Here is a 14,081-nt window from a genome sequence, read left to right as displayed (position 1 = left end):
AAACCTGAAACTGAAATGAAAAGGCAATAATGGAATTTCTAAAATAAATATATCCACTTCACTACATCAAATCGTTATCCAAGAAATCGGGTTGCCAAGGTTACATCTTTCACGACACGTAACCGGATCAATGGCTGATCAGGCTGGATGTAAAGGTAACAATGATGTGTGTTTACTTCCAATACGTGGCTGTCGCTCAGCTTCAGCTATCTCACGCTCTGTCACTGTCAGCAATCCATAACCCACATATGTCAATGGATATTTTGATTCAAGCCGTAATTGTATTCATACATGAATGAAGCTTCCATTATTGGTTTCTAAAACAGTTTCTGGGTCGTTAACTTCAATAGGTGGTAAATACAGCGAGTGTTGGTGGATATTTACTGTGACTAAATGCCCGCAGTCTTAACTGTTGTTCATAACAATAAGATCAAAAACGAATGATTCAGAATCTTGATCAGTATCCATATCTGGATCTAGGGCACGTCTTAAATTTTCTGTGATAATTGTATTATTGTTAAACTGATTAATAACACGTACACACACACACACACATATACGCGTTTTTATACATATATATATGCATGTGACCTATGACAACTCGACAGTGCCTGAAAGTGTAGAAGTCTACCATCACTATTTGATACACATGCTTAATACAATATTGTCGGAATAGAAAAACGGATTTCCATTATCCATTATCCATTATCCAGAGCTTTCTTTTGATTATGGAAAGGGTAACTTTTATTCAACATCCAACTGTTCAAAAGTCTGATTTTATGATTAAAAGGAATTTTCAGAAGGAAAATTCTACTTAAGTCAATAGTTGTTGAGCAAAACCAACATTAACATCAACACACCAAGAAAGGTTTTGAGCTGGCACGATCTTTCTTGCAATAATTATATGATCTCATTTTACTAATGAAGGTGATGCTGTTCATTTTCAGTGAAAAGTTTGCGATTAGAGACAGTTTTGGTCCAGAAAACTCTGGAAAACATTGTCATATAGGTGTGAAGGTTACCATGCATGTTCAATGTCTGAAACCTTGGCCTTTCTCATTTTTATGCTGGAACGTTTTCTACTTCTGACATGGTCGAGTCGTAAAGAAGGACAAAAAATAAGCGAAAATTTCTGAAAATTTCTAAGCTCAGTTGTTTTGAAATTTTTTAGCCTCTCCTACACATTTAGCGTTGTTATAAATCCAAAACATGTAAACGTTGATCTAAACAAACCAATACCAAATAGCACTCTTCAGGATACTTCTGATTGACCAACAACGATATATTCAAGCGACAAAACCCTTTCCATATTCATAAGAAATCTCTGCAGAAAAGCAGAGTCGATTGTACGATTCCGGCTATGCAAAGGCAAGTCAACTGTCCACCTAACTAAACCACGGGAACATATGGTACACGTCAAAATAGGGAATTGCATCGAACATCATTCTTATCAGATCGCTTCCGTCTAGTAGATAGAGAGTCCGCCCGAGAGCGGAAGGTCCGGGGTTCGATCCCCGGCCACGTAACACCAAAAAACGTTAAAAGATGGTTCTTGTTGTTACCCTGTCTGGCGCTCGGCATTAAGTAGCTAAAGCAAGGACTAGTTGGCTCGGAGTCAGTATACTGTGCCAGAGTGGGGTATTCATCCTTGTCACTGATCCTGGTCTACCATAACACTTTTTGAAAGTTGTACTGGGGCCTTGAATGTTTTACTTCGGCATTGTAACCTTGATCAAACAACTTCTGAGTAAGACGCTTGGTGGAAAGAGCATGCTCAATTGTACCCGGCTCAAAAGTTAGGAAATGTAGACACCAAAGGCTGTAGCTGCAGCAATATTGCTCGACATAAACGGAAAGTTGCAGTCATCCCATTTTCGTTGAGGATGTTACTATTTCTAATGATTAATACAAAATATACATACATATGTTTAAACGACATGACATGCGCGTGGATGCCAGACCATCAAACAAACAGCATGTATGTGTCTAACTGCATGTCTGACACGTTTATATACAATCACACATGTTGTTCATATATCGCTCAGAAGAAACGCCTAGTTCATTCCTTAATCTTTGGCGATAGGTAACAATTGAAAGAGCCCAGTAGAGCCATGTGTTCATTTACGGTACATCTCGCATGTCAGAGAGGTATAAATGGGGATTTATCTAGCTGCAATCACAAACATTTGCGATGCATTAGTCATGTCATTTTGTAAGTTTTGCATTGCTGTACTGTCATTTCATTTGTGGGTTAAAAAAGTTGTTTATGTGCATAAACAGAGTGCGACATTTTCTCTTCGCTTTTATTTGTATTCACTATTCCGTTGTATACATTACTGCATGTCATGTTAGGGCAGGGTATGTGGATTGGGATATATTTCTGTGTAGTCAAACCATTGCTTTTTGCAAGGATGCTTCAACAAACGTGCTTCAGGTGTAACGGGCCATAGCCAGAAAACCGTTGCGTTCACACAAGAGGTAGATGAAATACGCACTCCCATTACAACGGCCGTTGCCGTTTCTCTCTCTCTTTTGATATATTGGTTAGTTTGCTGTTCTATTTACAGTTTTTACTGTTGGCAATGTCGACAGTTGATTAAACTTTGAAGAATGATAACTATATTAACTGTAGAATATCGCGTGTATCCTGTTTTAAACGTTCGGAACAAAACAATAAATAAGAAAATAAAATACTTTTGTTGTAATGTTAATGTTTTATTGACACATTGCCCCTTCTAGGATCAAGAAATGAACTACATGAGGATGATGAACACCAAGGAAAAGACAAAGTGTACGAGTATGACTGCAAACAACTTGTGTCACTTTGTTACGGCCCATGTATTATGGTGTGAGTGAGCGATGAGGTTTTACGCCACTTTTTGAAATATTCCGGCAATATCACACCGGGGAACTAGAAATCGGATTCACACATTGTACCCATGAGGTGAATCGAACCAGGGCCATCGGTGTGGCGAGCGAACGCTTTAACAACTAAGCTACCCTACTGCCCACCTCACCCTCATTTGCAGTGTGGAGAAATCGCTGACAAGCATCCAGAAATGTTGCTTGTTGCAAGGAAACAGTCCATAAGTATGTCTCTGAGGTTTCACGTGAAACAAGAGGTAAATGAAAGACGTGTTTTCATTGAAGTCAGAGTCATTAAAGTCATTAGAGTCAGTGCGGATTCCTTCTTACCTTGAAACTTGTTAAGAAATCGCTGATAAATTTGTTAACTTGTAGCAGTTTAAGCTGATTTAGTGACTCTAAAGGTGATTGGCAAAGTCGAAAATAAACAGACATTTAAAAAATGTATGGTAATTACACATTTCCATGGCAACACGCTTGAACCAGTCGTTACATAATTATAAAACGTTTTCGCCAGGGAAAAATACAGTCTCTATTATTTGTCGAAGCAGATTCCATTGGGCGTAAAAGGCAAAATTAGCGGTGCAAATTATATGACTGACACCAGGTGTTCGCGAAAAGGTTAAGCGTGTCCCACTTCCACCGGACAGCGGAATCGGAATAACGCCGCAATTGGATATGTTTGGGGTGAAACAATATAATATATATCTTATATATATACAATAGTCCTGTGACAAAAGAATTATATGACCTGTAAGATATGGCGTGTCTGCATGTTTTGCTCGTTAAAAGAAAACCACGTATAAGTGAAAATTAAATCATGGAAATTATGTTCTTAACATGACCGTGAAATGAAACATGTAGTAATATGCCAGTCACAACGTAATGAATAAAGGATAAGTGGGTAGTTAGTAAAACTTTCAAAAGGTTTTATGGCAGACATGTGGAGGACATTTCCCAAATCGACGCATCCGCGAACAAATTAAAGTACATGTATGCCAAATGCAATTTCCTATTTTGACTTTACCATATGCTCCCATGTTTGTTCTGGGGAACACTTGACTTCAGTATGACTTCAACGTGACCGCAGTGTGTAAGTAATCGAGTCTGGGCCAAACAAACTAGTGAATATTATTATGAGCCACGTTCCACGCCGTCTGTGTTCGATTACACGTATTGAGCCAAGTCACAAAGCCTGGTTCATTTCATCCGATTCATTTAACGCAGTTTGCTTGAGTCTACACTATTCCGGAATACAAAGCGGGTTCGCGGTTTGGACCAAGGTATTAAATTCCTGCGGCCTGTATTTCGGCTGAATTTGTTTTTGTATAACTGGTATGTGAGAAAAAGCTAAGCTAAGTCAATAAGGAAAATACACATGTATGAAATTATTCCGTTTCCAAACCAGCCATAATCTCTCCCGAAGGTATTCATTACAGTAACCGGAGTCAATGTAAACATGTAACACCACTAAAAATTATCATTTCGATTACAATCACAAACCCAGAAACCTTTACCAGTGACGAGACGTTTAAGCCAAAGGCTCTGTACTTCCTACACTTGGCTGCCTCTCAACTACAGCTATCTCACTGCAATGAGTCCGAATCCACAAGACTGGAATCAAGTCCTGATGGTTTTCATACGTAAATGAAACTTCCATAAGATTTTTTCAAGAACAGTTCCTGGTGCTGTGCGTTAATCAAAGAAAGTATTTACTTTAGGCCGACTGGGTGTTTTATTTTTCGCCAGCATCAGATATGAAAAAAAGTTGTTCAATGACTTCGGTCATTATCTATGAGTAGCAGCGGAGCATTAATGCCAGTTCCTCAACAGGGTCTTTTTAAAATCATAACCAATTTTCAGATTCACGTTTGTAATGTACACATCCCCGAGCGTATACATGTATACTTGCTTTGTCACGCGTACTTTAGATGCTTACACGTCAAATAGTTACATCGAGATAAACACGGGCAACTGATGAAAGCCTTCTTCTTCCCTAGTGATTCCGGGTTAGAAGTGCCTTCCAGCAATGTTGGTTGTAAGAGGTGACCAAATGGATCAGGTGGTCAGACTCTGTGACTTGGTGAAGTGCGTGTCTTAAAACATTCGTAGTCCGACGGTGTGGATCGCTGCTCACAATATCAATCCCTAGATTGACTGGTCCAGACTGGACTACCTACAGCGAGGCCACTGTCATGCAGCTGGGATATTGATGAGTGCGGTGTTCAACAAAACACTCCATTACTTTGTTAAGTAGTACATATGCGAATATCAATATGGGTATCATCAGATCGAGGAACGTTAACGTCCGTGTCAATCTTGAAAATAAGATCGACTAGCATGTCGTAAAACTGTATGTATTTGAACAGGAAGCTGCGAACTTTTATAAAAACTACTTATCATTTTTTTCAAATTATCGGGGGCGGTCGGGTAGCCTAGTGGTTAAAGCGTTCGCTCGTCACGCCGAAGACGCGGGTTCGATACCCGACATGGGTACAATGTGTGAAGCTCCCCCCCCCCCCCCCCCCCCCTCGTGATATTGCTGGAATATTGCTAAAAGCGGCGTAAAAGTCACTAACTCACTGTAATATACCGTCACTCTGTTCACAACATCTTTTTTCCTGTCTCGAAAAATTTTCCCAACTAAATAAAATCATGTCGATAATGGGAAGATTGCAAATGCTAGGAAATGTGGAATATTTGAAATGACGTGTGTTATTAACGCTTAAATGTGTATAAGAGTTACTGAAATATGTTACTGAAATAAATTCATCAGAAATCATTACGCATTGATAGTTTCTCATGTATATACCGCCTCCGTGGTCTTGTTCATAGAGCGTCTGCCCGAAAGCCAAAGGCTGGGGGTTCGATCTCCGGCCACGTCATACTAAAAGACGTTAAAAGATGGTAATTTATGTCACACTGAATAAAACAAGCACAGGTCGGCTCGGAGTCAGTATACTGTGTCTGAGTGGGGTATTCATGTTAAACTGTGGCATGGTGCGCCCACTACAACACCGGCTTTGGTCCGGACTATTAAAGCAGCCACATACACCCACAAGTGCAATAATATTGAACACGGCGTTAAATCCATGTCACATCACCCATTTTATATAACCTTGTTTCATACGACATAACTCATTTTCTGTAATGAATCATTAACAATATAAACTGTGTATCCCCTTTCTCTATAATACCTACACGTGGTGCGTGCGTGGATGCTAATCGATGGTTTGTGTTCCATACATCACACCATCACTGCCTGGACTATTCCAGGGAACTCTGTTGTAGTAGATGTTGATTTTTAACACATGTTCATAACAATTATTGATATAATATTGACGATGTTTTGTTTCCAGTATATCACACATTGCATTCATCCTTGTTAAAAATGAGGAAACACGCGACCATTAATTCAAAACAGACACACACACATCCCAACCCTACACTAAAAAGAACCCCACCGCAGAAACCTCAAATGCACACTAAATAAAACACAAAGCACCAAATAATTTTTACGAAGAGGAATGAGGTGATTCTGAAGCACTGATAGTAATGTCACAAGTAGTACCTTTGAAGAAACCTAAATAATCTTGACTTCACGTAAAGGTCAATTAAAATCTCTATATACTCGTAGAAAATTAAACATACAAGAAATGGTTGTGTTTGGACTTTACAGTTTCAGTCTTTCGACGACTGTTTTCAGCCTCGTAAAGTTCTTTGATGAAGTTTGCAATTGTTTTGGTCAAATCCAATTTTCGAGTGTATATTTAATTTGCCCGGCAGTTTATATATGTTTTATAATCTTTGGTCCCACTGATTCGTATTCGTAGTGTGGGAGTGTCTTTCTGAGCCTATTTGGCCACAACTGGTTATCTACGTAAATGAATGTCTGACAACTTATTCTCATGCACAGGTGGTTCTCTTATAACAGTCATTTTAATTAAAGCAACTTGGCAAATGCGACATTAATGCCAGTTGTAATCTCAGGCTGCCATCAGCAACAAATGCAAGAGACGTTCACAGGAGAGGAGCATTTCGTGTATGCAAAAAAGTGTTTGTGTTCTTGTGCCGAGCTTGGCCGATGATAGATAACAGTTGGTGGAGAAGGGTACATCCACGTGTCCATGACGTTTCCGTCTTGCACGTCAGAAGGGTGTGCAACCATTGCTTCATCTGATGCTTCACGAACATGTGTGATGAATAAAGCATACATCTTTATATGTTTTCCAATGCTCTCTGTTGAACTATGCTTTCATTTGTTGACAAAAACATATATTTATGTGCTCAAATCCACTTGGCCTCTTCTCGTTATTTAAAGCTTCTGTTTTTCCTGTATTCCTTTTTATCGTGTTTACATAACATGTCATGGTAGATAATGCAATGCATTGGGTTACTGAGTGTGCATGTGGTACGTTTCCGACTATAGCCAGAATGTGTAGCTTAGCGCATGATTACTTTCAACAAGAGTTGCTGTTTTTTAATTAACAGGTATTTTATTGGCATTTGCAGGATTGGGTATACGTCACATAGACGCACCTGACCTTATGTTCACATTTACAGTCAAACAACGTTGTGTCGATCTTTGATGTTGTGTCAAACTTTCGTTTGTCGCGAAGTAAAAGATTGGTCCCTGTGTATTCCTTTTTTATTCATCAGTTTCGGCTGTGTCGAACCTCGAATAACTCGAAGTATATTCGTAGGTCCCTTCAACTTCGACACAACAGTGTATGAATGTACATGTAAGTGAACATGAATAAGTGTTTAATTAATCAAAGTTATTCTATATGTACAAATTACATACTAGACATACAGGAAATATTTACGTGTTATTACAACCAGATGATTCATAATATTGCGCACATCTTCAGTGAAAACTTCTATAAAATACTGTATGGTGACAAAATAGAGATATACATGAACATGAATTGTTCCATTATGACATATCAAGGCGCTCGAAGACAACTTGAAGAAACGTAATATAGGGATGACTATACAGCTAGGCTTTAGGGCCCACAACGACAATGACACTTACAAAAAAGATCCTTTGCAGAGTGCTTTATTAATATATCAAACGTGATGATACATATTCGTATCTTATACTTTAGATTTAGCAGAAAACATAACTGACTAAGTTATTGGTTATATTAAAGACATCACAGAAATAACAACGCTTTTCTCAATATGTTCCCAAAAGTTCATGCTAAATATATATATATAACAAGAGAAACAATCGACAACAGTGTGACTGTAACAGCTGACAACTCTCTCTTTGATCAATAACTATATATGGTATGTTTAAAGAAAAACACTTTACGCTGACACTCCATCTTAACCGCATCTGTGAGGGAAAGTCATGAAGCCAAAGCATCGCTGCTGAGCAACAGCAGCCAACTCACGCTCTGTCGCTGAACCCAAATGCTACACTATCATCAATGAATGAATCAACTCTCGATTGTATTCATACATGAATGAAACTTCCATTCCGAGTTTCCAACAGGTGGTTAATTACGTCATACTGGGAATACGATGATATCGGTGTGTGTTTTCTCTAATTTAATGACCCTGGGATAAACAGCGTCCGTCACGACCATGTCAATAATGACTGATTCTCTCATTACGGAGATTGCCTGCGTCTGTATGTAGGCCGTTAGATGCTTCAGATACATACATTGTTTTGGTTGTTTATGATCCGCGTGTTACGTACATGTATCTGGGGTGTGTGAACAGGTGCGTTTTTATACTCACCTTCCTGTTGGTAGCTATGTGCTATTTATGAAACATGTACTCTTGTAATTATGTTCATTGTTCGTGTCGATGTTAGTCGTTATATATTCGCTTTAACATCCGCGTGCGTTGACAAATGCGTTAGGTGCGCATGGGTTTACAGATGCGTGTTATGTTCACGTGCGTTGACATATGGATGTCATGTCCTCGTGTTGGGACATATCCGTGTTAAGTGTGCGTTTGTTGACAGATACGCATCTTGTTCGCGTTTGTTGACATTGGGCGCATTATGTTTGCGTGCGTTGGTCGTTGTTGCATGTGAGTGTGTTCAAGGTACGCGTGCCTCTACCTATGTGGGTTAAAGTGGCGTGCCTTGATATATACGTCAAATAGGTTGAACAAAATATTTGAACGTTTGTGTTTTTGGTGATATTTTCATGAATTTGTTTGTTTAGTCTTCATTACAAAACAGTATAAAAGCATATTCATGATCCCTTACAAATCTGGTTGAGTTACTGTGTATGTTGGCAAGCTTTTGTATGTCAGCGTAGATTCATACATTTACACGTGCATATTTGTGTGTACATTATGTATATTTATTTCGATAGCAACGGGAATGTCTGATTATGTGTAGATGTGTATGTTTTATGTATAATTTTCATATTTGTACACATAGGTGTATACACTAGGCCTATTTACGGTTAAGTGTGTGTGTCTGTGTGTGCGTGTGTGCGTGTGCTAGTGCGTGTGTTAGTGCGTGCGTGCGTGCGTGCGTGCGTGCGTGCGTGCGTGTGTGTGTGTGTGTGTGTGTGTGTGTGTGTGTGTGTGTGTGTGTGTGTCGATGAACATATGTGTACATACATGTGCATGTCTATGTGTACATGTGGTAGACTGTCTGGGAGACAGATAAGTGCATACTGGTGTGCACACACATATACATATTATTGCATACGTGTGTACACATGATACATGTGCACCCTTGTAATTATGTGCTGATGTATGTTGGTATGTATATACACGTAGATATATGCATACATATTTGTGCATATCTGGAGAAAAGAACACAGGCGTACAGGTGTTTATACAGAATTATATCATGAGTTTTGGGTGAGAAAAGGCGTATGTTCCTGTCTCTGTTCCTGTTCTGTTTTGATGTTACGGAAATCTTGTTCTGCATTCTGAAAAGGATGTCGAAAAGTGTTATGGAAGTATTTCCCCATAACGAACGTTTACCTGATAGCATCATCAATTCATAGGACTAACAGACGCCTGGTTACATCTTTCTAGTTACTGTGAATAGTACATAAGATTAACCACATACATGTTTGGAAGTATGATTAATTTGCTTTTTGAACCGACTATTCAGGAACAGATTTACGGGCGATGATGTAGCTCAATTGTTCAAGCCTTCGTTAACAGACCCTATGCAACTTTTATGCGTGTGCGCCACATAAATCGATATCGTACCAGATTCACCACATTTAAATTTAATATGATATCATCACTCATTAAAGAGTTATATTTGTCCTTTTAAAATCCAGAAAGTATTCCAAGAAAATTGACATTAACTTCATAATTGCCTACAAAATACAATTCAATGTCATTTTACGACATCGACTGATTTTTGACGAGCAACTTTCGAAAATGACAAGGCCTCGGTATAGATGAGAGAGGATTGTGTCCCGGAACATGAGAAGCTTAAGATTTATGTAGTACGAAACAATGTAAATCTCCTATTGATTCGTAAATATAGTAAGTGAGTGAGTGGTTTGGTTTTGACGTCGCTTCGGGCAGTATATTAGTTATATCACGGCGTGACAACTTACCGTGGGAGGATGATCCCAAAGTGATGCAGATATCCGACGTTTATCACTTTGGCGAAACTCGGGAGCAAGGATGTAGTACTGACAAACCTAGAAACATAATCGGGGCGAACCGGGATTCGAACCAACAATCATAGGTTTCTGGCGTTCCCAAGCGACGCAACCCTGCGGCGCCTTATACGACAGGGCAAATAAAATGCCCCTACACTTCATGAAATATTTTGAAACAATGTTCTTTTTCCTCATGTATAATGTTATGCTCAGATCCACCTCTCTTACTTTTAGAATGAACCGTCGTGAATTGGCTCACGTGTATTGCTGTATGTATAATTTCCAGTCAATCAGTTCTAATTCGTCTTTTTACCATAACAATCGGTGATCTAGATTTAATTGAAATTATCACGCCGTGGTATAACTGGAATTCTATTCAAAGCAGCGTTAAACCCAACTCACTCACTCACTCACTCAAAGTAAATGCAAATCCTGTAATGTAATATGACCACTGAATCAAAGTCATTATAAGGACGCTTCAATCAATTCATACACTTCACTTGTGTGAGTAACTTATTTCACAAAATATTACATATCACACAAATATATTTGTGCAAGTGTATGAAATATGTGTGGCTAAATGTTTTCTCTACCTTACCGCTATCTAACGTAATTCAACTTTTCAAGTGATTTGATCATAATTAATATTTTCTTCTGCAGTGTTATCTATAACCAATACGATAAATCATGCACCTGAGATAGTTTATAAGGAACTACTATTGATAGGCTTAAGCTTCAGACATCGATACAATGTACACTGTCTAACGTGCCCAATAGGTTAAAGTGAGATTCTGTGAGAAAGTGAGAAAATAAACTGCCGGGAAAAGATAACTATCACTTGAAAAATGGATTTAATAATTGCTACCTCTATTTTCCTTGAGACATCATGAGCATGTAACCTGCTGTGAGATATGATGCATATATCATACCCGTATCAAATACATAGTCATCGAACAACCATTTCTTGTTTGTTTCATTTTTAACCACCATTAAATATGGGTGTATACTTTCTTTTGCCCAGTAGTTTATATACATTCACGATACAGAAACACACTCGCCTAGTAGTTTTTATTTATATGTATACTGTCTGCGTGTGTTCTATTGAAAGGAAGGAACATTCAGTCTACGAAACAATCAGAATAGTTATATAATCGATGTCGTTCAGTCTTGTTAACATGTATACGTGTTGCTAGGGTTTCGCTCTCAAAGATTACATTCTTGATTACTGTGATGCGTTAGACATTGAAGACATTATAATGACAGTGTATCGTCAGTAGCAGTTTACAGTACAGTAGCACAGACTGAACACGAATACTCGTATAAGCCAGCATTTCCAGTGTCGCGTTAGCTCGTGCTAGATAACAACTGATGTAGATGAGTCGATGGAGTTGATGGTGTCTCCGTGCATGTCAGAATGGTATAAGCATCCAGACGCAATCACGAACATGTTTGATGCATTAGCCATTTGTATATATCTTCTCTAGTTTACAAAACAAAACGAATGCAATCTGTTTCGGCAGATATTCGAGACTGGCTATTCTCTGGAGTTGACATTTAGAATTTGCCAAAGGGGATAATGTTTTCCTTCACTCACAACTGCCTTTTTATTACTTTTATGCATTCGTTTCCGTCTCTGTATCTAATTGCGTGTCTTGTTAACATTGAGAGTGAGAATGAATGAACATAATTTTACAATATTCGAGCAGCCGTTTCACAGCAGGAGATCCCAAGAATAGGTTTCACACAAGAACACATACAGGGAATCGTATCTTGTAGGATGTTTATTTATCGCTGGTAAGCCCGAACTTGTAAATACAGTAAACTACGGTTATAACGAACTCAAAGGGACCAGTAACTTTAGTTCGTAATAACTGTAGTTCGTTATAAGCATATAAACAGCATATATACATCAAATGGCCGGGACTAAAAAATAAGTTCGTTATATCCGTCAGTTCGTTATAAGCGTGTTCGTTATAAACGTAGTTTACTGTAGTCGAGTCTGGACCAAACCAGTGATTGTTATTATGATCAGCTATACTTCACCGGTGTACGATTAGCATTACGCAATCCACCAAACCACTGAAGTCTGACCACCACATCCATTAAGCATAGGTTGTTTGGGACGAATCCTCACCCGGAATCACCCAGGGGAGATTGTGGTGGGGGTTGGGGTGTGGTATTGGGGAGTGGGTACGGAGGGCGTTAGTTAAACCCGGGTATCCGTCGTGGTGATCGAACGCCGTAAACACTGTATCGTTCATGAATGAAGGCGGAACGCGGTCAATGCGTTTCCCAGTGTAGGTAGATTTGTTGCCCATGACAGACACACTTCCACTAAACGAATACCAGACATGACAACGTTGCATGTGTAATATTCGAAAATAGACTGTGGAGGCGCAAGTTAATTCAAAATATACAATTCAGTCACTGGGTTAATTGAGCCATTAACCTATAATTCCCACGCAGCTGTGGAGTGTTAATCAAACGTAATTGCATCCAGAAACCTGAATTACTTTGGAATTGTATAATAAATCAAACCTCTTTTTTCGATTAAACGAAGGCGTGTGAAGGCAGGCTTGACTTATGAATTTCAGCTTCTTTATTCTTTCAACGCGACGTCTCGGTACAGATATCATCCTTTATCATGCAAGTTTGATAAATGTACTATCATATGTAACGAAATGTCAAACTTGATAAAGGTACTCTCACCTGTACGGAAATGTCAAGCTTTATAAAGGTACTGTTACCTGTACGGAAATGTCAAGCTTGATAAAGGTACTGTTACTTGTAGCGAAATGTCAAGCTTGATAATTTAAAAGGTACTGTTACTTGTAGCGAAATGTCAAGCTTGATAAAGGTACTATCACCTGTACGGAAATGTCAAGCTTTATAAAGGTACTGTTACCTGTACGGAAATGTCAAGCTTGATAAAGGTACTATCACCTGTACGGAAGCTTGCTAAGGTTACTATTGATATCCATTATATACCTCGTTTTGATCCTATTACACACGTCTAGTTTCCTTGATTCCACTATCAATTATTTAAATAGAAATATTTTCATAGACTAAGTGTTAGTCTACTCGGGCAAAGCCGACTCGTCTTCCGCTCAAACACGTCGGTATTCAACTTCCTGCTGCTATCTTTCGTTGGCATAACATGTTCATTTCCACCAGTAATCACCAGGTAACTGTTGAACTTAATTTATAAATAACATTGTCACTTTGAACAACTGTTTTGGCGACCATGGACAGCATTCGTGACCAACTCGTGTTATTCCGGGACAAGCCGAATAGCGACTCGTGTCCCTCTCATGGCCATTTTTGCGACCGGGTTCCGTCTTAGCGCAAACGGGCATACCTAAAACAATTGTCAAATCGTTGCGTAATGGTTCACATTATGTTTCCCCATATATTATATATATTTCAGATGCAATTTAAAGCATCCATCGGGACATGCGGAATTATACGGTATGATTGAACACATTTAACTGTGTCTTGGGTATATTTTTAGATGCAAGACATATGGAAAATCAAAAATTATTTCTGAGGGATTCTTTGACGAAGAACTTGAAATCATACGCGCATTCTAATTGGTTTGTCGTATTTTCGCACATA

This window comes from Haliotis rufescens, unplaced genomic scaffold (genome assembly GCF_023055435.1).
Source record: "Haliotis rufescens isolate VD_foot unplaced genomic scaffold, xgHalRufe1.0.p SCAF_11, whole genome shotgun sequence".
Taxonomy (NCBI): Eukaryota; Metazoa; Mollusca; class Gastropoda; order Lepetellida; family Haliotidae; genus Haliotis; species Haliotis rufescens.
The sequence above is the reverse complement of the archived record's forward strand: the minus strand, read 5'-3'. Positions refer to the sequence as shown.